Raw genomic sequence first — 24,952 nt, 5'->3', positions numbered from 1 at the left:
TTTTTCCAGGTGTCGTACATATAATGGTGACCCCTCCTCCTGGGACATAATAATGGGTAATGGTGGAATTCTCTCTACAGTAATGAAATATTCCCCTTTGATAAATAACACTAATTTTATACCTAAACTCATCACAAAACACAAACAAACACAAAGGGTTAACATCACACGTAAGGGATTAAGAAATCGTACTCAGTAGATTAGTCCAATGTACTCAGTAAGCTGGCATCGTACTCACGGTATTAAACTCATTATACGTCCTATATCAATTTCCTGCTGTACTTATGGTTAGGCCGATCTTAACGGTCCCTCAAGCTGCCTCATCTCATTATAGATAATCTCCTACAAGCCTCCACTAACACGCTACCACACAAGTACTGTAGACCATCCACAAGTAACCCATCCACAAGTAATCCACCTACAAGTAATCCATCTACAAGCAATCCATCCACACGTAATCAATCTACAAGTAATCCATCTACAAGTAGACCAACCACAAGTAGATCATCCACAAGTAGATCATCCTAAGTAATCCCTACGTAAATCCATAAGCAATCCATCCACAAGTAGACCATCCACAAGTAATCCACCTACAAGTAATCCATCTACAAGCAATCCATCCACACGTAATCAATCTACAAGTAATCCATCTACAAGTAGACCAACCACAAGTAGATCATCCGTAAGTAGATCATTCATAAGTAATCCTTCTATAAGTAATTCATCCACAGGTAGACCATCCACAAGTTATCCATGTAACCCATCTAAAAATCATCCATCCACACACCCTCAAGGAACATTACCCCCCCCCCCCCTCTTTATCCATCACCCACACAGCTCCATCAATCCTTCAAGAGTAATGCGTTTCCCTTCAGCTGGCGCCGCGGGATTAAAATTTCACCACTTGTATTAGTTAACTCAGTTCCTGGTGGTGTTATTGGCACTTTCATGGCCCAATTGAAGAACAGATTCGTCAACGTCTATATGGCGTTTAATATTCGTGGGTCAGTGAAGGACTTCTTGGTCAGTGAGTGTGTTTGTAGTTTGAGGAGGAAAGATATAGTGAAATTAGTCTCATCGTCATAGGCAGCACCCGTAGCCAGAACAGCTGTGAGAGGATGTAAGAGGTCTAGAACGTGCTGCCATCTTGTAATTAAAACAGCTTTAAACTTGAGATTTATTAAGTGTGTAAGGCAGTAACACCCATGAAGCTTAAGCCAATAATACCAGTCTCAAGAACTAAGAAGATTTGGTAAGAGAAGATTCCCACAATGTCTTCCTCCATCTGGTCGAATGTGATACAGCCTTCAGCCCAGAGCTTCATGGGCTAAGCTATAACAACTCTACTGGATGGGGAAATCAGCATAAAAAAGTCACCAGCAAAGTCACGCAGCAGCCTCACCAGCAAAGTCACCAGCAACCTCACCAGCAAAGTCACCAGCAGCCTCACCAGCAAAGTCACCAGCAGCCTCACCAGCAAAGTCACCAGCAGCCTCACCAGCAAAGTCACGCAGCAGCCTCACCAGCAATCACCAGCAGCCAGCAAGCCAGCCTCACCAGCAAAGTCACCAGCAGCCTCACCAGCAAAGTCCAGCAGCCTCACCAGCAAAGTCACCAGCAACCTCACCAGCAAAGTCACCAGCAGCCTCACCAGCAAAGTCACCAGCAGCCTCACCAGCAAAGTCACGCAGCAGCCTCACCAGCAAAGTCACCAGCAGCCTCACCAGCAAAGTCACCAGCAGCCTCACCAGCACCCTCACCAGCAGCCTCACCAGCAAAGTCACCAGCAGCCTCACCAGCACCCTCACCAGCATGACTAACCCATATCGTAAGACCAGGTGCCCAGAGAGCCCAAACCTATATCACACTATAGGTACATGATCCCCTATCTTAGAGTAGCAGACCACGGCGAAGAGAGACATAAACAAGACTCCAATAAAACTAAACCACATACACAACCACGACAGAATTAAAACTCACTACTGTTCTTGTGGTATGAAAGCGCTAAAACTTATGATTGAATTAGCCTCGAGAGTAATTGAAAAATCCACAAATCCGAAGATAAACATTTTCTTGTTCCGACGTCTTGGTGTTGTAAAATCGAGCGAGGTACACAAACTGTTTCCTCAGCTCACGTCCCGTTCTCTTTGGAGCTGAATTACCTGAAGTTTAGACACCTCAGCTTATTTCACCTCATTATTAAACCCCCCTAACGCAACCTTGGTGGGGGTCTGTCTGTCTGTCTGTCTGTCTGTCTGTCTGTCTGTCTGTCTGTCTGTCTGCTTACAATTCCCGCCATTATTCCTCCCTCCTACCATCTCTTTCCCTTACTACCACGAACTTAAAACCTTAACTTAACTCCCTAACATATCACAAAACCCTTAACTTAAATATATAACAGTTAAATGTTCTCCCTAGCACCAGTTATTTACCCTGGACCCGGCGCTCAGAGGAGGTTTTAATTGAAGATAAAATGAATTTGATTAAAAGTGTCCCTTTCATGTAAACGACTGATGCTGGTGTGTGTGTGTGAGAGAGAGAGAGAGAGAGAGAGAGAGTATACCAAAGCGAGATAGCTAGACAGTTAGAGACAAAAGCAGAGGTTAATCAGTGTTATAAATAGGCAAATAACATTACAATAGGGTCACAAACTCGACAATGGTCAATAACTACCCATTATAGTCTATCTCCAGTTGAACGTCGCGGAGGAACCCTGTAGGAAGGAGGAGGAAGAGGAAGGAGGAGAAGGAAGGGGAAGGAAGACGAAGAGGAAGTAAGAGGAAGAGGGAGAGGAAGGAGGAGGAGGAAGAAGCAGTGAAAGAGAGGATGGAGAAGAAAGAAGCAAAAAAAAAATGATCGTGTTTTGATGATGAGATGTAATGTTTTCTCTCTCCCTCGTGTTATCGTTTCATCATCTTTTCTGATAGCAATAATGTCTGCGGTTTTTTTTCTCGTATGATTTCTTAATATTTTCTGGGTTTTTTTCCTAATATAAATAATAGCTTAGACTTGTGGGACGGAGCTATTGTTTTAGTCTTTATTATTCCCCACGACACAGCTCAATGGGCAATTGTTTTCCTTCGTTGTGTTTCTTCATATTGTTTCGTAAAATTCAAGAAAGTTTTTTGTTTTCTTTGCTTTATAGAATTTTCATTTTAATGTGTTTCATTTTTTCATTAAGTATAAAGTAACTGGAAAAAATATATCTTGTGGCTTTGTTGCATCTTCTTGGTCAGCCTCTCTTACTTTTTGTCATTGTTTATATACCTACACTGTCTATGCACATTGTTTATATACCTACAGTAAGAAACAGTGTCCCAGGAATACCACGATCCTGCCCCTTCCCGAGACCTCCTCCTACAGGTCACCAGCACCTCGTCTCTCCCTGGCCAGTCACCCCCTCCCCCTCCTCCTAGAGAGACACACCTGGCACTTGACATTATTGAGGACCTGCCACGCTATACCATAAACAGATGGACCTGTACAGATTATTCTTCCTCTCTACACTCATTCTTCCACCTAACTAATTGTAACTTGTTAACATGACCAGAGAATGTCCACTGGGGTCGACCGAGGGTGGCAGGTCAGATACAATACATTTTGTCGTTGGTGTTGTTGTTGGTGGGGTTTTTTATAGTTGTTGTTGTTGTTGTTGTTTTTGTTTTTATTGTTATTGTTGTTGTTGATTTAGTTGTTGTTTTGTTGCTGTTGTTGTTATTGTTGTTGTTGTTGTTGTTGGTGTTGTTGTTGTTGGTGTTGTTGTTGTTTTTGTTTTTATTGTTATTGTTTTTGTTGATTTAGTTGTTGTTATTGTTGTTGTTGTTGTTGTTGGTGTTGTTGTTGTTGTTGTGTTGTTGTGCTAATTAACGCCACTGCTGCTCCACAACACCCTCATTAACACAGACATCGGGGTTATTATTAAGATATACAACGTTATTTTAGGAGAGGTCACGAATTCTACCCCGTTTTGTTGGGTGAAAAGGTAATAACAATCACTTTTTTAAAGCTTGGGAGGCACACGGTCGACAAGTAAGCTTCAGTAATCCCTTAATTCATAAACACCAGTTAAATCCGACGTAGAGGAAGGTGGTGGGGATTATTATTGACGTCACTTCCGGAGCTGCTCATAAACTTGTCAGAGTAAATGTTTCTTTCGGATCACATGAATATTAGGCGGGCCAGCTCGTTTTATCTGATGATTAAAAACTCTAACATAACCTAACGCTAATATATCCTAACCCAACCTAACTCTAACCCAACCAAACCTAACCTAAAGCAAACATAATGCAACCAAACCTTACCTAACATAAAGCCTAAGTGATCCAAGGTATAATGTATATCAACACCCTCTCCTCCGACTCGTTCTCTCTCTGGATTGGTTACTTTTTCCCTCATACAGGTTACCATGGTGACTTGTGGCGTCAACTAATCAGACAACACATCCTGCTGCCCAGTGATTAATTAAGTCAACAGTATAAATTCCTTCAACAATCATCTCTCCCACCTCACGCCCTGCAGTATAACTCAGTGTAATAATATATGCAGTGTTAGGTCAGCGTACAATTAATGCACATTGTACGGAAATTTAAAACCTTTTTTTGGATGTTGATCAATATTAATACAAAAAAATCTTTGATCATTTGGTTAAACACACGATTGTATGATTAAAGTCACTTTTACCCGCGCCACACGGGTCACAAGTGTCGGACACAGGGCAGCGTGTGCATTTAATCTGACATCAAAGGACGTCACCGTAGCTTTCTGGGTCATCTGGGGTCAAGGGAGTTAGTTGTTAAGGCTGTCAGTCCTAGATCACCAGATGTCGTGACCTGACCTCAATATGACCTTACTAATCCTACCTTACTGCGGCCGTGCGTGTGTGTGTGTGTGTGTGTGTGTGTGTGTGTGTGTGTGTGTGTGTGTGTGTGTGTACATAATGGAGGCACCGGTCTGCCGTGGTGGTATTATCATCCTCTACACTTGATAACAGGAATTTAAAATTAATTGTTCCTGAAACTCAGCTGAAATATTTGTTATTACACGATGTAAATAACCGTAGTTTAATGATTTGTTTTCGCTTCTTAACAAATATATTTATCTTTTACCTTATTTCAGGAACATTATTTCTTACTTCTTGTTCTTGAATACTTTTATTATCAGTTGATTTGTACTTTTTATTAAGTATATTCTTCCCTGGAAATAGCGCTCTAACTTAATTAATATTTCCGGGTTAATTTTCCGTCACCTAATCTATCCCTCACTACACCTCCTCCAGCTTGGCCACCACCTCACCCTCCCACAGCATGGAAACTACCACATATGTCCAGGGAGGATATGCCCCCCTCTTCACCACACGTCAGGAGCACCAAGCGGCCTCAAGCTCCTTTGTTACATCCCCGCAGCAGAGTATTACAGCTAAATCCTTTCACCCGTTTATATTAGTTAATCAAGCAACGCGTCGACAGGCCACTCTATACACACACACACACACACAAGCATCCATACATCCACCCAACAATCTATTCCACACAACTCCATCCACCCAATCATGTACTCCCACCCGCCCACACAACACCCACCCATCCGCTCATCCACTCAAATGTGTCCATCCACCCGCCCACCGCCCACCACCCACTCACGCACATACACAGTGATTGCTCTCGGGTGCAATTCTCCAACATTTTCCTCCATAAAAATCATTACTGTAGCAATTTTCAATAGTTGGCGCCACGCACCTGCTGCAAAATTCCTGTCCTCATCACTGAGAAATATTGTGCTGTAATAAGCTGTTAAAATTTTGACGTTTAAATTGAAAAAAAAAAATCATATGACAAAAGAAAATATAGTTATTGTGATTTTATTAAACTCATAGGTAAGATAAACTGTTAATGATGACCACACACATAATTACATATAAACTGTTATTACACACATTATTACATATAAACTGTTATTACACACATAATTACATATAAACTGTTATTACACACATTATTACATATAAACTGTTATTACACACATTATTACATATAAACTGTTAAGGATTACTGTAAATATTGAGGACAAAATCTCATGAATAAAAATAAAACTTGCATCACGCTCTGTTTGGTTATGTTATTAAGATCACTAACTTGCTCTAACTAGTTGATAAACGTTACTGTGTAACTTAACAGAAATAACCTTATGGTAAATGTTCTCAACATGTTATGAAGAGTATATACAATGATACCACTTTACAGACATCGCTTCACTAACAGACAAATCAGTTGCAAGAATAATACTGTTGAGTTTATTGCTGAACACTGTAAACCATTGGCCACCATAGACTATATATATATATATATATATATATATATATATATATATATATATATATATATATATATATATATATATATATATATATATATATATATATATATATATATATATATATATATATATAATAATTAAAATCAGAAACACAATTGAACTTTTTCTAGGTTTATTTAAGCCCGAATATTTACAATGACTCATCAGTATGTGACTTTTGTGTCTGTGTTGGACATTGATGAGGTGCATTGTGTGCGTGTATGTATGTATGTATGTATGTACGCATGTATGTATGTATGTATGTAAAGTTAGCGTTGTATCAGTATTTCCTTCACTTTAGTTTAGCCGTAATGAAACAAACTATTAGGCTTGCAAACTTTCTTAAGTAAAGTCTCAGAGAAAAGTAACCAATCTTGTTAAACACTTACTACAACTTGGCCCATGAATATCCTGAGGAGAGAGAGAGAGAGAGAGAGAGAGAGAGAGAGAGAGAGAGAGAGAGATAGAGATAAAAGATTTTGGTCAGTTCTTGAAATAGGATTGCCAGTGTTAAACAAAATTTTCGTCTTCATCTCATCTCAAAGGCGAGACCAAGAATGAATGAGAGGATAAGGGAGAGAGAGGGTGAGGGAGTGGATAGGGTGAGGGAGTGAGAGGGTGAGGGAGTGACAGTGAAGGAGTGAGTGTTAGGGAGAGAGAGAGAGTGAGGGAGTGAAAGTGTGAAGGAGAGTGAGTGAGGGATAGCGAGTAAGTGAAAGTGTGATAAAGTGAAAGTGAGGAGAAAGAATGAGGGAGAGAATGAGGGAGAGTATGAGGGAGAGAGAGTGTGAGGAAGAGACAGTATGAGGGAGAGAGAGAGTGAGGAAGTGAGAGTGTGAAACAGTGAAAGTACTGTACTAGGAAGTGAGAGTACAGAACTGAGAGCTATAACAGTATTGCCATAACAATAAACAAAACCAGATTACTTTCACTGACAATTAAACCTCGTACTAAACCTCCCCCACCCCCCAAAAAAATCCAAACCCCGAAAATTAACCCCCATAAAAAATATTCACCCGAAAAACCCCAAAAAAAAATATATATCCCCTTAAAAATTTACCTGACCTAACCCCCCCCAGAAAAAAAAAAATAATAAAATAATAAAGAATAAACAAAAACTTCACCCACAGTAATTTTCATGTAGAGTTGAGATTCCGTGAATACTTCTGAAATTACATGAGATTTAATTAAAGTTAAAAGTGAGTTTCTTGGGGGTTCTTGCACTCGGGCGGTCATCCCCTCCGCCTCCTACAGGGTGTTCCTGCTATCTGAAGGAGTGGAATGCGTAGTGGGATGGAGTGAGTGTGTGTGTGTGTGTGTGTGTGTGTGTAAATTACCACTATTAACCACCGTTATTACATGTATGAGTTAGTTAAGACACACAGTAACAGAATACACTCTCTGATTCTAGCCTTCATTCCACGCCAGGATATTTTATAATGATTCTTAATAAAACCTCCCGATTCTGATTCTGATTTCAAACCAATCTTCCTGAATAACTGCTGATTCTTAACACATGCATTAATGAGGCACACAAATTCAGGCTCTGATTCTAATTCAGAGTCTAAATATACACATTATATCTGAATAAAACATCTGAATATGTATTATTCCGTAATCTGAAATTGCATTGTGTTATTCCCCTTGACTGAGGTAATTAAGGTGTATATAAGTAATTACCTGGGAGGAAAGGGTCAGGTGATTTACATTGTGGGTAATTAAGGCTAAGTGGAGCATGAACATGACTTAAGAAATAAGGAAAGAGGAAAAAAATAAACGCAAGAATAATGGAGATTAATTACATGTATAAACAGATAGATAAGAGAGGATAAAGAGATAATAAAGACAGGTAACATAGGTGACACAGACTAATGGAAGATAAAAGGACAGACATAGACAAGTAAAGCTAAATAAATGAATAAAATGAGAGGAAAAATTACGAATAATAATGCAATAAATAGATATAAAAATAAGATGCAAAAAGACAAGGATAAATTTAATGTACTGTTGATAAATAGATACTCATGCCGGGTAAGTGTCTCTTTTATACACTGTTGAGAGGATGGTTACAGTGTGCTCTCCTCTCTGTGGAGGTCTATGGCAGGATCAGAGAAGTGAGGACTGATTCCTAACAAAGGTAGAGGGGGTAGGGGCTGTTGTCATAAGAGAGGACTGGTATCAAGGGCTGTTGCCATAGAAGAGAGAAGGGTGAATAACTACAGTAGGCAGGAGAGATCTTGCCATAAGTAGGAAAACAATATGTGCTGTTGTATGGCAAAATGAGGAGAAGCTAAGTTGACATAGTGTGGAAAGGTTCTTGCCATAAGAGTAAGGAATTACCCAGATCCAGGAGGGAAGTGGGATTGGGGTGTGGGATGAGGACAAAGGAACATAAGAACATAAGAATGGAGGAAACTGCAGCTGGCCAATTGGTCCACACTGTGCCTTCGTCAGACACAGGCTTTACTTGTCTCCTGCGTTCCTCCCTCATCCTCACAATCACTTCCTTTAATTTCAAGTTTTCGACCTTGATCTTCACTAGCTCGGCCCTCAGAAGGGAACATTCATGCTCACAACAAACACCAGCCATTACTGACAATCATCCCCGGGAGCTAAGGCGGCCGTTACCTGTCCTCTAGCAAGGTGAGAACACAACTGAAGCGAGGTGAATAAGTAGGGTGTAGAAGGGCAGGAAGTAGGGGAGAGGAAGTGGGGGGGGAGTGGAAGGAAGTAAGTGGAATGGAGTGAGTGTGAGGGAATTGAGTGGGTGGGAGAGGGAGTGGGAGAGAGAAGGATTGGGAGGGAAGAAAGAGAGTGAAAGGAGATGAGAGAGACAGATGGTAGGTCTCTGGAAGGTCAATGAGAGGTGAGAGGTGGGTAGGAGAGTGAAAGTTAAGTGAGTGGGTGAGGTGAGTGGCAGCTGAGTGGGAGAAGCAATAGTTCATACATTACTACATGGTCATTTAATTCTCGCCTACACCATGTTGTTCATCACTCCCTCCCTGCGTCTCTGTGTTGGAGAGAGAGAGAGAGAGAGAGAGAGAGAGAGAGGGAGAGACCAGCTACGCCAGACGAAGGTTCTCTCGTCTTCATTACCATCACCAGCAGTGCCTCTTCACCCCAAGACCCCTTTAAGCTACGCCCAACGAAAAGTTCTCCTATCATAAGAACTTTTATTACCTACGCCAGAAGTAAGTTTTCCCGCCTTCTTACCAACAATGCCGCTTGTTATCTTATCAACACAAAAACCCCAATTTCTCTTCAAGTTTAGGAGAAAAAAATCAGTTTTATCCATTATAATCTCTCTCTCTCTCTCTCTCTCTCTCTCTCTCTCTCTCTCTCTCTCTCTCTCTCTTACAGTAAAAAAACCTTCACCTCTAACTCAAAATAAATCATGCTGGAGTTTTTAAAGTCTCCCACAAACTTAATTTTTAATCGAGAAACTCGTCTCATAAAATATTCTCTTGTGGTATTCTTAATCAGGAAGTCATTAATGGTACACAGCAAAAACCTCTTCCTGGACCTTATCTGACGCACCGAGTCTGTGGAATATGATTGACTCGCAGGAACGACTCACAGGAACTACTGATTTTTGGAGTTATTGATTCTTGGGATTATTGAATCTTGGGATTATTGAGTCTTGGGATTATTGACTAATGGAATTATTGACTCATGAAATTATTGACTTATGAAATTATTGACTCAGGGAATTATTGACTCATGGAATTTTTTACTCATGGAATTATTGACTTATAGAATTATTGACTTAGGGGATTATTGACTTATGGAATTATTGACTTAGGGGATTATTGACTTATGGAAGTTTTGACTCAGAATTATTGACTCATGGAATTTTTGACTCATGGAATTATTGACCCATGGAATTTTTGACTCATGGAATTATTGACTCATGGAATTATTGACTCAGGGAATTATTGACCCATGGAATTATTGATTCATGGAAAAACTTGAGTCATTGTCTTTATTGAGTCACAGAGTCATTAAATCTTCTTGCACGTAGTCAACCCATCTTACAAGGAGTGAGTGTATCCTCCACGTTGTCCCATTAATATCCAGGAGCTCACGACAAAGTGTATATAAGTCGATCAAGTCAAGAAAAATTGTCTGCCACACTTTCCTGCAAGTCTGCCACACTTCGCATTATGCTACTGTTGGAAAAAAATGTACGCACACACACACAGACGCACACAAACACACACGTACATCCTTGACCATCGTAGGGTCGAGACCTATTCAGACGCTGCTACTGCTGAGCAGCGGCCCCCCTTGACCAATGTTTGCCCCGTTCCCCAAGTCCCTCTCCCCGATCCATCCTCACCACCGGGATATCAACATAATCAAAAGTGACAATTTCGTTTCGGAAAGAAGTGGGACCAGTGTTGAGCATTGATGAACAGTGCTTAAGCCAGTGAAATCAGCACTAGACAGTACCAGTGAAAGCCGTGACGCACCAGTGGGATAAGCAGTTAAGCACTCCTGGGAACTGACCACCGTCTTCTCACCAGGAGGTGCTAATCAGTCCACCATGGGAACAACAGAGGGCCGGCCGGCTATGCACCTGACTACGAGATAACACAACACCACCTAGCAAGGCGAGGTACTATGACACCACACCAACCACCAGGTGTCCCCATGACCTCGTGAGGTCCTTCATATCAACACCCGAGGACGAGTTACTACACCACGTGAACACCTCACCACCTGGTATCTCCATGGCCAGCCCAGGCCCGGGCCATCAACTGTAAACTATAATAATTTGTATACGAACATAAGAACATAAGAATGGAGGAAACTGCAGCGGGCCTATTGGCCCATACTGGGCAGTCCCATGTACACCCAACCCCTATTGTTCATATATCCATCCAACCTATGTTTGAAGCTATCCAGCGTATTCGAGTTAATGATGATATTTGGTAACTTGTTCCACTCGTCCACTACTCTATTTCCAAACCAATGTTTACCTATTTCGCGCCTAAATCTAAATTTTTCTAATTTGAAAGCATTGTTACGAGTTCGCTCCTGGTTGGATAGTTTGAGTACCTTTGTAATGTCCCCTTTGTTCAGCCCTGACTTCCATTTATACACCTGTATCATATCGCCCCTCACTCTACGTCTCTCGAGGGAGTGCAAATTAAGATGCTTTAGCCTGTCTCTGTACTCAAGGTTCCTAATGCCCGGGATTAGTCTTGTCATTCTCCTCTGAATTCTTTCCAAGGATTCTATATCCATTCTGTAATACGGTGACCAGAACTGAACTGCGTAATACAAGTAAGGTCTTACAAATACAAGATATAGTTTTAGGATGACCTCGCTAGTCTTGTAACTAACACGTCTTTGTATAAACCCTTGTTTTGAGCAAATACACATTGTTTACTTGGCTTAAGATTCCTACTTATCATTACTCGTAAATCTTTCTCACAATCTGATTTCTCAATAACATCGTTGGTCATCTGGTATCTGGTTTCCCTGTTTACATCTCCTATACTGATTACTTTACAATTGTCCACATTGAATTTCATCTGCCATTTTTCGCACCATTCGAAAAATTTGTTTAGATCTTCCTGTAGTTTTGCGGAGTCCTCGTCAGATTTAATTATACGCCCTATTTTAGTGTCGTCAGCAAATTTTCTTATGTTGCTGTCTATGCCGATATCTGTGTCGTATATGTATATAATAAATAACAGTGGTCTGAGTACTGACCCTTGGGGAACTCCACTAGTGACGTTGCTCCAATGGGGTTTAGTGCCGTTAATGCTCACTCGCTGTTTCCTGCCCTGTAACCACGCCCTAAGTAATGAAAGCTTATGCTAAGCGACCCACCCACCCCATGTCTTTGTATGTAATAAGTCATTTTTGCGCAATGTATATTTTCAACCTTTGGGCTGCAGAACTTTTTCAATAAACCGTTAATTATTATTATTTATTATTACACACACACTCTCTCTCTCTCTGTTTCCCAAGGAGAGAGAGAGAGAGAGAGAGAGAGAGAGAGAGAGAGAGAGAGAGAGAGAGAGAGAGAGAGAGAGCCACTTGAAACCTAATACTCACTCCCACACAGACACACTTGGAGAGAGGGTGAGGGCCTTCTGTATCTCTAGGATTACCTGAGGCGATTACCTGGGAGTAGAGAGAGAGAGAGAGAGAGAGAGAGAGAGAGAGAGAGAGAGAGAGAGAGAGAGAGAGAGAGACGCAGACAGAACAGGAGTGAAGATAATAGTATTTGTTCTTACTTTTCGATTTTCATGAGCAAGAAAAGAAAAAGAACAACATCAATAACAAGACTGCAAAGAACAACAACGTCAATAACAACAACAAGAACAGCAATAATAATAATAATAATAATGATAATAATAATAATAATAATAATAATAATAATAATAATAATAATAATAATAATAATAATAATAATAATAATAATAATAATAATAATAATAATAATAATAATAATAATAATAATAATAATAATAATAATAATAATAATAATAATAAGAAGATGAAGAAGAAGAAGAAGAGCCCCCACCACCACCATCTACGTAACCCTCACTAATGACACTCTCATTAGTCTTAATCAAGGGTCGCGTTAGGGACTATTAAAGGCACTGAGGAATTAACGGACGACTAACAGCTGTTAAACTGGTAATTGGTCCTCCCCTCCTGGTGACCTGACCTGATTAACATGACCTTTTAACTCTTTGCTTATTACGTTGGTGACCTGATTTAACCTAACATGCCCTTTAAACTCTTTGATTATACTGTAGTGACCTGAGCTGACCTAACCTGTTAACATTGAGTTATACGGTTGGTAACCTGACCTGACCTAGTTATCTGATTTTCACTGTTGGCGACTGATATATAGCTGACCTTTTTACCCAGGAGTTATGTGGTGTGTGTGTGTGTGTGTGTGTGTGTGTTAGAGAGACAGAGATGAGAAGATGAAAATAACAGTTAATTTAATTCACCCAATGAAAGAAACATTATATTGAATTCATTGAAATAAACACTAAGTTGTATATCATTCCCTCCCAAAATAATTAATTCTTTTAATCCCAATGAAAGAACAAAGTCATGTATTTAATTCTAATTTACATAATAATTTTTCTTGACAATTATATTAGTTAATTATAACGACTATCTATCACTAGCAAGTCTACGGACCTGGCCCACCCACATTCAACCACTAATTTATACATTGAAATAATAAGGTAAAAGACGATGCTATTTTTTCTACTTAAAAGGAGAATAAAGCTATCACAGTGTTGTAGCTTGGGGGTAATTAGAGAGAGAGAGAGAGAGAGAGGGGGGCAACAGAGAGAGAGAGAGAGAGAGAGAAGGAGAGGGGGGGGGGGAAGGCAACAGAGAGAGACCAGCACCAACTCAGTAAGCTTCTTCAGGCCCAGTATAAGAGAACTCACTCGTGAAGGAGGACAAGTTTCCACGCCCCTGGTCAAGGTCAAGTGCTTAATACGTCACCTGGTGCTGGAGGAGATAGAAACATAAAAGGAATAGAGAGATAGACAGGTAGACAGATCAGACGGATGGACGGATGGAAGGACGAACAGACAGACAGACAGACATACATAGAGGTTTATAACACACCAGATAGATAAATTGATAAATAGATAAATCGATAGATAGAGATAGAGATAGAGATAGAGACATTTCAAAACACTACCCATGTCACCTCTTTTATCCATGGCACTTGCGGGTTAATACCGGTTGAAGGAAATTAAACCGGAACATCACTTTTAAGAAGAACCTGAAAAATAAAAGTAAAAATTTATTGTGTTTTTTTACTAACTATTCAAGACTGATAGACGTACAGGTGAGTGGGGGAGTATATAGCCTAGAGGAGTAAATAGCCTATTGGAAGGATTAAATTGTCTAGAGGAAGGATTAAATAGTCTGGAGGATTAAATAGCCTAGAGGAAGGATTAAATAGCCTAGAGGAAGGATTAAATAGTCTGGAGGATTAAATAGTCTGGAGGATTAAATAGCCTAGAAGAAGATTAAATAGCCTAGAGGAAGGATTAAACAGCCCGAAGGAAAGATTAAATAGTCTGGAGGATGGATTAATAGCCTGAATGAAGGATTAAATAGCCTGGAGGATTAAATAACCTAAAGGAAGGATTAAATAGCCTGGAGGAAGCATTAAATAGCCTGAAATGGCACTCTCCATTCCTTCTTCTTCCTTCCCCCCCTTCTCCACCTCCGCACCCCTGGCCAACCTAAGAAACTCGCTCCCCTTTGACCTTCGGTATAATCTGCACTCCAGTACCCAGATCGAAGCTTATACCCCAAAGTACACGTGTAGGCGTATATTTTGGTCTTTTATCGCTAAATTTATGTTTTATATTGGAGTTTATATCATGTTTTGTGTTTGTGACTTAATGGATGGAGTTTTATTCTCAAGAACTTTTCATTCTCCCTCTCCTACCTTCCTCTCTCTCTCTCTCTCTCTCTCTCTCCCCTAAACATAAAAAATGATGATGCGGTTCAATTCTCCGTGACCTACAGTCCAGCCTCTGTAATTAATGTTGATATATGGAACAGTAATAATAGCTTGGAGACCTTGTTGTGTATCCAGGCTCTGCTCTCGACAAAAGCCTGGTAAATCTCACCCTTATATCAGTGGTATCGTAAGGGGGAAATTTTTATGCTTTGACATCCTAAAGACGAGATATTTTCGTGTTGGCCTATACGCTACCTGCAGCTGGGTTGAATTTAGTCTTTTTGCTGGGCTAAATTAGAGGTGAAATTTGCATATTACTTTCAAGAGGATTAGGCATTTACGCTGGCCTATGCAATGATCCCCAGCTGGAGTGAATTTTGTCCCTGTGTTTAGCCGCCATAAGGGTGAATTTCATCAATGTTTTCACCCATGTGGATGTGACTTTCGTGTTTAGTATCCATGCATATAAACACAGATGTGGCTCCCTGTGTGTCCTTACTATACTGTTGGGTATATCTAGCTGCCTTTGATCAGTTGAAAATGATATCGTAATGTACTGACAAAAATATATATATATTTTCCTTTTTTTCACGAGTTTATGTTTACTAAAGAGTTAGATTTTTTTTTAAAGCCAGAAATAAATCATTTTTCCAGTGTTCGTGACGGTCATCCACAGGGAATGACGTATGAGGGATGAGCTGTTGTTGATGTGACAAATAATTTGTTTTCCAGCGTTGATTCGGTGTTCATATATCGTTAAAAAAATGTTGAATTAACTGTTGAAAATTTCCAGCCTTAATTTAGTGTTATTAAACGTTAAAATTACCAGATAAAATTTTCGTCCAGCGTTGAAAGGGCGTTAAAAATACAACTTCCTATTTTTTTCAGGGTTGATTCAGCGTTCAAACATCATCCACCTACTAGATCTGTTTCCAATGGAGATATAACACCCTATTAATTTGCCAACACTGAGTAATAGATAAACCCAATCTAGATACAGTATATATACGGTACAATATATATCCCAAGCGAGCATTATAATACCCAACACTCTCGACTCCAATAGTGACGTCGAGAGAGACACACAATGCTCTTAAAATAACAACACATCAAGGTAATCCACTGACGCAATGAATATAATTAAGAGGATTATTTATTACATTCCCCTTCCCAAAACATTAATAACCAACACTGGCTTGCGTCCCCATCTGCTCTCACGTAAACCGTAATTAATTATTTATAATGAATACGATCAAGGTTTTATTATATTTGACACAGGTAAGGTGTGTAATTTGCATAATTTAGCGAGTCATATGGATTGATCAGAGGTGATGGTTCAGTATAAGGGTATTGTATATTGTTTTTAACGGGTTTATGTAATGTATATTTTATTTAACTGGTGTGTGGCTTATTATTTTTTTTATCATTATTATTATTATCATTATTATTATCATTTGACAATTGCGTTTCCATGTTATGTCTGTGTGCATGTTTAGGTGTGTACTGTATATTGTATATTTCAAGTAAGGCGAAGGAAAATGTGGGAAGATGATAGTGGCAAAATGGTGAGTCAGTGATAAAGTTAGTGAGTCAGTGGTGAAATTAGTGAGGCAGTGGTGAAGTTAGTGAGTCAGTGGTGAAGTTAGTGAGTCAGTGGTGAAGGTAGTGAATCAGTGGTGAAGTTAGTGAGTCAGTGGTGAAGGTAGTGAGTCAGTGGTGAAATTAGTGAGTCAGTGGTGAAGTTAGTGAGTCAGTGGTGAAGTTAGTGAATTAGTGGTGAAGTTAGTGAGGCAGTGGTGAAGTTAGTGAATCAGTGGTGAAGGTAGTGAGGCTGTAATGAAGGTAATGACACAATGATAAAGGTGAGATGCTAACGGCGATGAGAGAGAGAGAGAGAGAGAGAGAGAGAGAGAGAGAGAGAGTAAGTCAGTTTATTCATGATACGTTGACGTAAATAAACACACGAATACACGCAAGGTTTTATATAATCTCTGGTTTTATGTCTGCTATTTATTCAGAGCTCCTACAGGGACCTTCACCACACCTTATCTCAGCTACGTTTCGCTTCTACTTAATCTCACGTCGTCTCTCATGCGTCTTCCCCAACAGTAGTTCTCACGGTGTAATATTTCTCAGCGACTAGTGCAATTCTCACCCCCTTTATTGTCTTGATTTATGTTATATAGTGTCGAGTGTAGTTATGTGTGTGTGTGTGTGTGTGTGTGTGTGTGTGTGTGTGTGTGTGTGTGTGTGTGTGTGTGTGTGTGTGTGTGTGTGTGTGTGTGTGTGTGTGTGTGTGTGTGTGTGTGTGTGTGTGTGTGTGTGTGTGTGAGTGTGTGTGTGTGTGTGTGTGTGTGTGTGTGTGTGTGTGTGTGTGTGTGTGTGTGTGTGTGTGTGTATCGACCCTTTGTCTCTCTATCTTTCCTTCCTTAAAGTTCCACGAGGATTTATTCTTTCTCTCTCTAACGAATGAGATAATGTTATCTCTCTCTATCTCCAACAGCCGAGGTCGTGTTATCTCTCTCTATCTCCAACAGCCGAAGTCGTGTTATCTCTCTCTATCTCCAACAGCCGAGGTCGTGTTATCTCTCTCTATCTCCAACAGCCGAGGTCGTGTTATCTCTCTCTATCTCCAACAGCCGAGGTCGTGTTATCTCTCTCTATCTCCAACAGCCGAGGTCGTGTTATCTCTCCGTCTCTTTAACAGGTGAGATCGAGCTATCTTACCTACCCTCAACACAGTAATATTTGACTTGGGATAATTACTCCCAGTGGGGTAATTCAACTGCTCTTTTTAGGCTAAACGAGGTAACGAGGTCTCAGATGTATTTTTTCCTCAACTGTACTTTAAGATGTGTCTCGCTTCCACTATTAAATAAAAATCTAAATTTTGTTAATGTTTTTACTTCGTCTGTTTGATGATAACATTCTAATATCAGACTCTTAAGATCCTGACATTCTGACACGCTGAACACCCTATTCTCTCCAAGTGAGTACTGAAAGTCCTCTTATAATTCACTATATTAGGTATCGTTTGAGAATGATTTCTCGGTAATTATTAATATGATAACCAATGTAAGGGGGTAGACTGGATCTCACTAAAGACCTGTAATATAACCTCGTCTCTGTCACCTGATAGAAGATGAAGAATCTTTTTTCCCCAGTTTTGCTTTGATCTAGGTGAAGTCTTCCTCGTGACGCATTTCATCTTTATATAGAAACAACAGACGCAGAGACATGATCAATTTTACTCTGTGTAGATCTCATTTAATTTTTATATTCAGGCATTAACGGAGACTGTGTCATAGAAAGGTGATGAGAGTAGGATATATACATATATATTCCTTATAGATGTTAATTTTTAATATGTCATTTGTAGAAGGAGGAAGAGGGGACAGTTACAGGTGTGATGGAAGGAATAAGGAGTCATTGTATTCTCTGTATTATAGTTAAGGTTAGACTATACCCTTAGTCCACCCCAGGTTACACTGTCTACCATCCCAGACTGTCTACCACTGTCTCTCCTCCTTCTGTACACAACTCAGACCGACATTAAATCATCTCCTCCACTAAGGATGCATCACACACACACACACACACACACACACACACACACACACACACACACACACACACACACACACACACACACACACACACACACACACACATCATCATCCTTCTCAGAATCCACTAATTGGGACGACCAGTCATCTATTAGAACTTCTCTGACGGGTTTTTTATCGTATCTTAGCGAGGTGTTAACGAGGAGGCGGGTGAAGGAAGACACTCCGGGAGACTTCTCAAGATGTCCTGATGTTCCTTCGACACTTGTAGGATTCGCAAACTGAATCAGCGTCATGAGACTATTGGCAGCTGACTCACGGAGGTGTGTGTGTGTGTGTGTGTGTGTGTGTGTGTGTGTGTGTGTTGTATATCCACATACATCATAAACGACAATAACATCACATATATTCATTCACAAAATATATTATTGACGTAAACCATTTCATTACGCCTACACACACACACACACACATACAGAATATATATATATATATATATATATATATATATATATATATATATATATATATATATATATATATATATATATATATATATATATATATATATATATATATACATATATATTGCTCTCCCTACCTGCCCGCTGATGGTCCAATATGTAAACGTTACGACTGGTTCCCTTCAATAACTAAAGAGTGACTGAACTAGAGACCAGTCCAATACAAATTTATAATTTCCACTTCCCACTGAACTTTATCGTCATAAAAATCAGTCCATGAACGATATGTTGTTCTGTCCGCCTAAAATGAGTTATGTATAGTGAAACCTCCATATAACGGACTCGTCTCTTCATATAATCCGTTAGATGGAGGTTTCATATCTAATGGACTCTTGTGTATAACGGATTTTCATCTTTATATAGTTCACTAGATGAAGGTTTCACTGTATGGCCTTATATTGACCCATAACAGTATAGGTTCAATTCTCAGTTACTATAAAGACGAGAATTACGATGCTTAGAATGTGGGGTCCAACTTTATGGTCATTAATGGTCTCGTGTGACACCGAGGTAAATATTTCGTTTATATGTATTCTATAACACAAGTAAATTCTGTCTATAGGTAATTTGTGTCATCCAGGTTAAATTTCATATTATTAATTAATTTTAACAACAGAGGTAAAGGTAATAAAAGATACAGGTAAACCTTCAGGTGCGTTTCATTTATGTTCCTTCAGTCATGTGGTAATTAATGTCTGTTTGTGAGAATGAGCCAAAGTGTTAACTAAGATTATATCACTATGTCAAGGCCATTAAGTTTATAAGTTTTATATTATTTGTATTTGGTAAAACTTAATAACCTTTCACTAACTCTATACTGTCGTTCTATTTATCATTTTGCTTTAATAACACTTAATTGTTGTATGCTGTGTGTACTGGTATAGCTTGTTAAAGTCAGTGATGCAACCCGCTATCAACTTTGTTATTTCCAGGTAATGGTACGTTTACTAATTAATTATAGTAAATATTCATGGATACTAGAGTAATTAGTTATTATTATTATTTATTTTTTTTATTTGTGTGTGTGTGTGTGTGTGTGTGTGTGTGTGTGGACTCCTCAGCAGTTTTGGCTGCCCAGCAAAATTCATCGCCATTGTGAGGCAACTCCACGATGGCATGAACGGCAGTGTCCTGCACATTGGCACCCAGGCAGAATTATACTCCACCCAAACGGGGGTTAAACAAGGGTCTGTACTACCACCAACTCTCTTTTCCATTTTCTTGGCTGCCTTCCTTACTCGTGCCAGTGCCAATTTAGCCAGCGGGGAAGACATCGAGTACCGGATGAAGGGTCTTTTCAACATAAGACGACTCCAGACTGGAACAAAGGTGTCGGCAGCTTCCATTACTGAGTTTCAGTATGCAGAGGACCTCACCCTTGTCGCTCACAGTGAACGCGACCTACAGGAGATCCTGAACACCTACGCAGATGCACATGCACACTTCGTGGGATGGAATACTTCTTCCCTGAGAGAAGGAGGACGTGCGCCTCTTAGAACATGTGCAGCAGCAGCCATGAGCGGCCGACGGCCATTCGTGTCTGCGGACAGCAGGCAAGAGAGAGAGAGCCTCCAATTATTTGCGAGGATTCAGTCATTTACGACTCGACAATTGTCGTCGGGACGGACACACACGGTGCCCGGCTTTGATGTCTTGTGGTTGAATGTGGGTGCGCCAAGTCCGTAGACTTGCTAGTGATATATTTCGTCCTTGAGGTGAATGTAAGTAAGACTCAGGTTCTCTTTCAGTCTGCCCCTGGTTCAGCCACACCTCCACCATCCATCCAGCTTAACGGTACTACACTCTCAAATGTTACCCACTTTTAGTATCTCGGCTCCCACCTGTCCACCACCGCGGACATCGATGAAGACATTCAGCATTGGATCAGATGTCTATCTCAAGCATTTGGCAGACTCCGAAACAATGTCTTCAGCTGTAGGGAGCAGAAATTATCTACAAAGTTACACGTATATCGAGCAGTGGTCCTCCCCAGCCTGCTATATGGCAGTGAGACATGGGTTACATACAGGAGGCACATCAAGGCACCTGAAAACTTTCACCGACGTAGAGTCTACGTTCCATCCTCCGAGTTTGTTGGGAAGACTAGAGAACAAATGCCAGTATTCTTGCTGACATGTTACCCGCATGGACGACAGTAGACTACCAAAGCAGCTACTTTACAGTCACGTAACGAATAGTAAACGTAACGCTGGCGGGCAACTGAAAAGGTATAAGGATAGTCTTAAGACAAACTTATAAAAGTGCCAAATGGACCCCCTCACCTGGGAGACGATCAGTCCACAACGTAACGCTTGGAGGAGCACTACACAAGAAGGTGTCAATACTTTCGAGTTAGCCCGACTGCACACCGAGGCAGACAAGCGCCAACGCCGGAAAGACGCTGCCGCCGTCCCTCCCGCACTAGCCCCCACATGTGCAACATCTGTGATCGACCCTACCGTTCCCGTATCGGCCTCTGTAGTCACCTCAAAACTCACTAACGCAGGTGACATCCTTAATAACTCATATCACTGTATCATAGCTGGATGATCGTCATTCTCGATTTCTTAGTGACAGCAAAGTAGTATTAGTAGTGTGTGTGTGTGTGTGTGTGTGTGTGTGTGTGTGTGTGTGTGTGTGTGTGTGTGTGTGTGTGTGTGTGTGTATGTGTGTGTGAGATGATAGATAATAATTGATTGCAAATAATAATATTAATGTAAATTTTGGTTCAACTCATATCAATTGGTTGTGGTAATAATACAACATTGTTTATATAAAATTGTATCATGATAGATTTTTAATATCGTGAATAATAATGAAATATTTGTAGTATTTATTTGGCCGCGATGGATTTTAAATGGTGGTGAAAAATAAGGTTAAATTTGTAATTATTTTTGTGATCACGATACGTAGTTTATGAGAATATGTTTGTTAGTTAATAGTACAAATAATTTCGTAGAGTATACATAAATTGTGACTTAGTACTGTAATAATGAAGGGGAAGAAGATAATAGTAAAGATGGAGGTGAAGGTAAAGGTGATGGTGGTGATGAGGATGACAAAGAGTTGTGGATCACCAACACCAACAAGAAAAATCTAAAAAAAAAAAAAAAAAAAAATTGTAGTCCTTTAAAAATAGTTTCTATGAAAAAAAAATAATAATAATATATAATTACCTTGACACTCTGACCTCTACGAAAAGTCTCCCCAGCTCTTAAGTGAACAAATAATGAGAAACTGGACTGTATGTTTAGTAGTTTGGTTTTCTGGCACCAGTAATACACTTTTAATTAGCAGAGTGTTTGTGGAGGCAGACAGGTGAGAAGACACTCAAAATAAACCCCGTCAAGGCTGTGTCTATAACTTACCTAAAAGAGCTATTAAAGACAACATAACATCAATATTTAATAGCTCAGAAAATTGATTTTTAAATCCATATAAAATAATAAAATTATGGCTATTAAACTAAACACCATAGTTACGCGTTAATAGCTCATCTCACGGAGCTGTTAGATACAATGTACTACAGCAATTCTTAATTCCTCAGATAAAACTTGAAAGTCGGAATATATTTTTGTCTTATTTAGAGGAAAAACTTCGCCAAAAATTAATCTTCTCTATTTTAATAATGTATTCACCCCAGACTTCCTAAGACTCCCTGAGGTGAGTCAATGTTTTTCTCCTTCCTGATAATGGTAAGTGTTAGTAACAAATTTCTTTTGTTTTTAGTCATGGTAAATCCTTTTATCTCTCTCTCTCTCTCTCTCTCTCTCTCTATCAAATATTTATGGTGGTAATGTCGGAAAATATTTGTCAGCCTAATTCGTAAGTCAAACACCTTTTTCTCGAGGTACGTAAATACTTAATATAATAATAATAATAATAATAATAATAATAATAATAATAATAATAATAATAATAATAATAATAATAATAATAATAATAATAATAATAATAATAATAATAATAATAATAATAATAATAATAATAATAATAATAATAATAATAATAATAATAATAATAATAATAATAATAATAATAATAATAATAATAATAATAATAATAATAATAATAATAATAATAATAATAAATAACTAGAACATTATAACATTACCATTACCTAAAATCCATACGAATTCAACTCATTCATTAATACCTGGCAGGTTAATTACTAGTGAGGTCCTAATGATGGTTTGTATATAATGAGATGTTATTTGGATGAGTTGATAATGTTACTTGAATAAGAAATTTGAATATATTGATAAAGAGCATTGTAGGAATTAGTTAATATGCTGGTATAGGTTTCTAATGAAGTTCGGAATTTCTTTCAACGAGTTGCCTCTCTCTCTCTCTCTCTCTCAATCAGGTTCTTTCACATCAACACCTAAACGTCAATTTTCTTAATCACCGACGATTTTCTTTGGGTGATTTTTTTTGAGGGGTTAAGTTTGCTAATAGTGACTTAGTGTCTCTCTGGTGGTGGAGGCGGACGGTCGATGACGGTGAGGGGCTCAGCCAGCAGGAGAGAGAGAGAGAGAGAGAGAGAGAGAGAGAGAGAGAGAGAGAGACAAGAGAATAAGAAGGAAGAGGTAGATAAGAGGATATTGAAGAGGAAGACGATGTAGGGTGTGAGGAAGAAAGGAAGGAATGAAGGTATGAAAATTAGAAGAAAAGCAAAAGGCAAGTAAGAAGGTGAACAAGAAGAATATAAGAGAGAGAGAGAGAGAGAGAGAGAAAGAGAGAGAGAGAGAGAGAGAGAGAGAGAGAGAGAGAAGGAGAGAGAGAGAGAGGTGGAGGAGAAAAACATCCTTCATCCCTTCTTCCCTCCCCCCTTCTCCTCCTTCCTTCTTCTCCTCCTCCCTCAGCACTCCTCCCCCTCCACCTCCCTGGGGACTTGTCGTCAGCGCCATATCTCAAAATTGAAGAAAAACGAAAACGGAGAAAAAATGTTTCATGGGCTCTAAATCACCTGTGTGTGTGTGTGTGTGTGTGTGTGTGTGTGTGTGTGTGTGTTTAAGACTCTCCAATGAGGGAGGGAAGGTAGTGATTATCTCCAGCACTCTCCAACACCCCAGTCACCACCACCAACACCCCGGGGAGACAATTGTTCTGACCTGTAGCGATGAGGTGGGGAGCGTCAGCCCAGGTGAGAGAGAGAGAGAGAGAGAGATTGTCATAGAACGAAAGATGTGAAAAGAAATACAGAGAAAAAGAGATAGAAATTGAATATCAACCTACGTGAAAGAAAGAAAGAAAGAAAGTAAAAGAAAAGTGGCAACTAACATTAAGAACATAAGAGAAAAAGAAAAGTGAAAGTTATGCAAGAGAGAGCACGATGTGTGTCAAGGAGATATCGGTAAAGAGTGAGAGAGAAAGTGAGAAGGAAGTGAAAGGAAACAATGGAACGGGAGCGAAAGTGATGGGAAGGTGAGTCTAGGGAGGGTAAAACAAGGCAGCCTGATGTGGGAGGGAGGGAGGTAGGTGAGAAGGAAGAAGGGGGAGAGAGAGGGAAGGAGAGAGAGAGAGAGAGAGAAGGAAGGGGGAGAGAGTGAACCTTCCTATAATAGACAGTAAAGTGAACCTGCTTAAAGTGAACCTCCCTATAATAAAAGGAAGGAAGAGGGCAAATTGGATCCTCTTATTTATGCAAACACAGTCAGGAGCTGAGATGGGGGGCAGTGTCACCAATCAGGGTAAAAGTTTGTGTTGGGAGTGAGGTCAGTGGAGTAGGGTGGAGGACAGTGGAGTGGTGTGGAGTAGTTTGGAGTGGAGGATAGTGATGTGGAGTGGAGGATAGTGGAGTGATGTGGAGTGGAGGAGTATGGAGTGATGTGGAGTACAGTGGATTAATGTGTAGTAGAGAGGAGGATAGTGGAGTGATGTGGAGTGGATGACAGCGGAGTGATGTGGAGGATAGTGGAGTGGTGTGGAGTGGAGGATAGTGATGTGGAGTGGAGGATAGTGATGTGGAGTGGAGTGGTGTGGGGTGGAATAGAGTACAGTGGAGTAAAGTGGAAGACAGCAGAATGGAGAGGACAGTG

This window comes from Homarus americanus, unplaced genomic scaffold (genome assembly GCF_018991925.1).
Source record: "Homarus americanus isolate GMGI-L3 unplaced genomic scaffold, GMGI_Hamer_2.0 scaffold30768, whole genome shotgun sequence".
NCBI lineage: Eukaryota > Metazoa > Arthropoda > Malacostraca > Decapoda > Nephropidae > Homarus > Homarus americanus.
Note: the sequence above shows the minus strand (reverse complement) of the source record.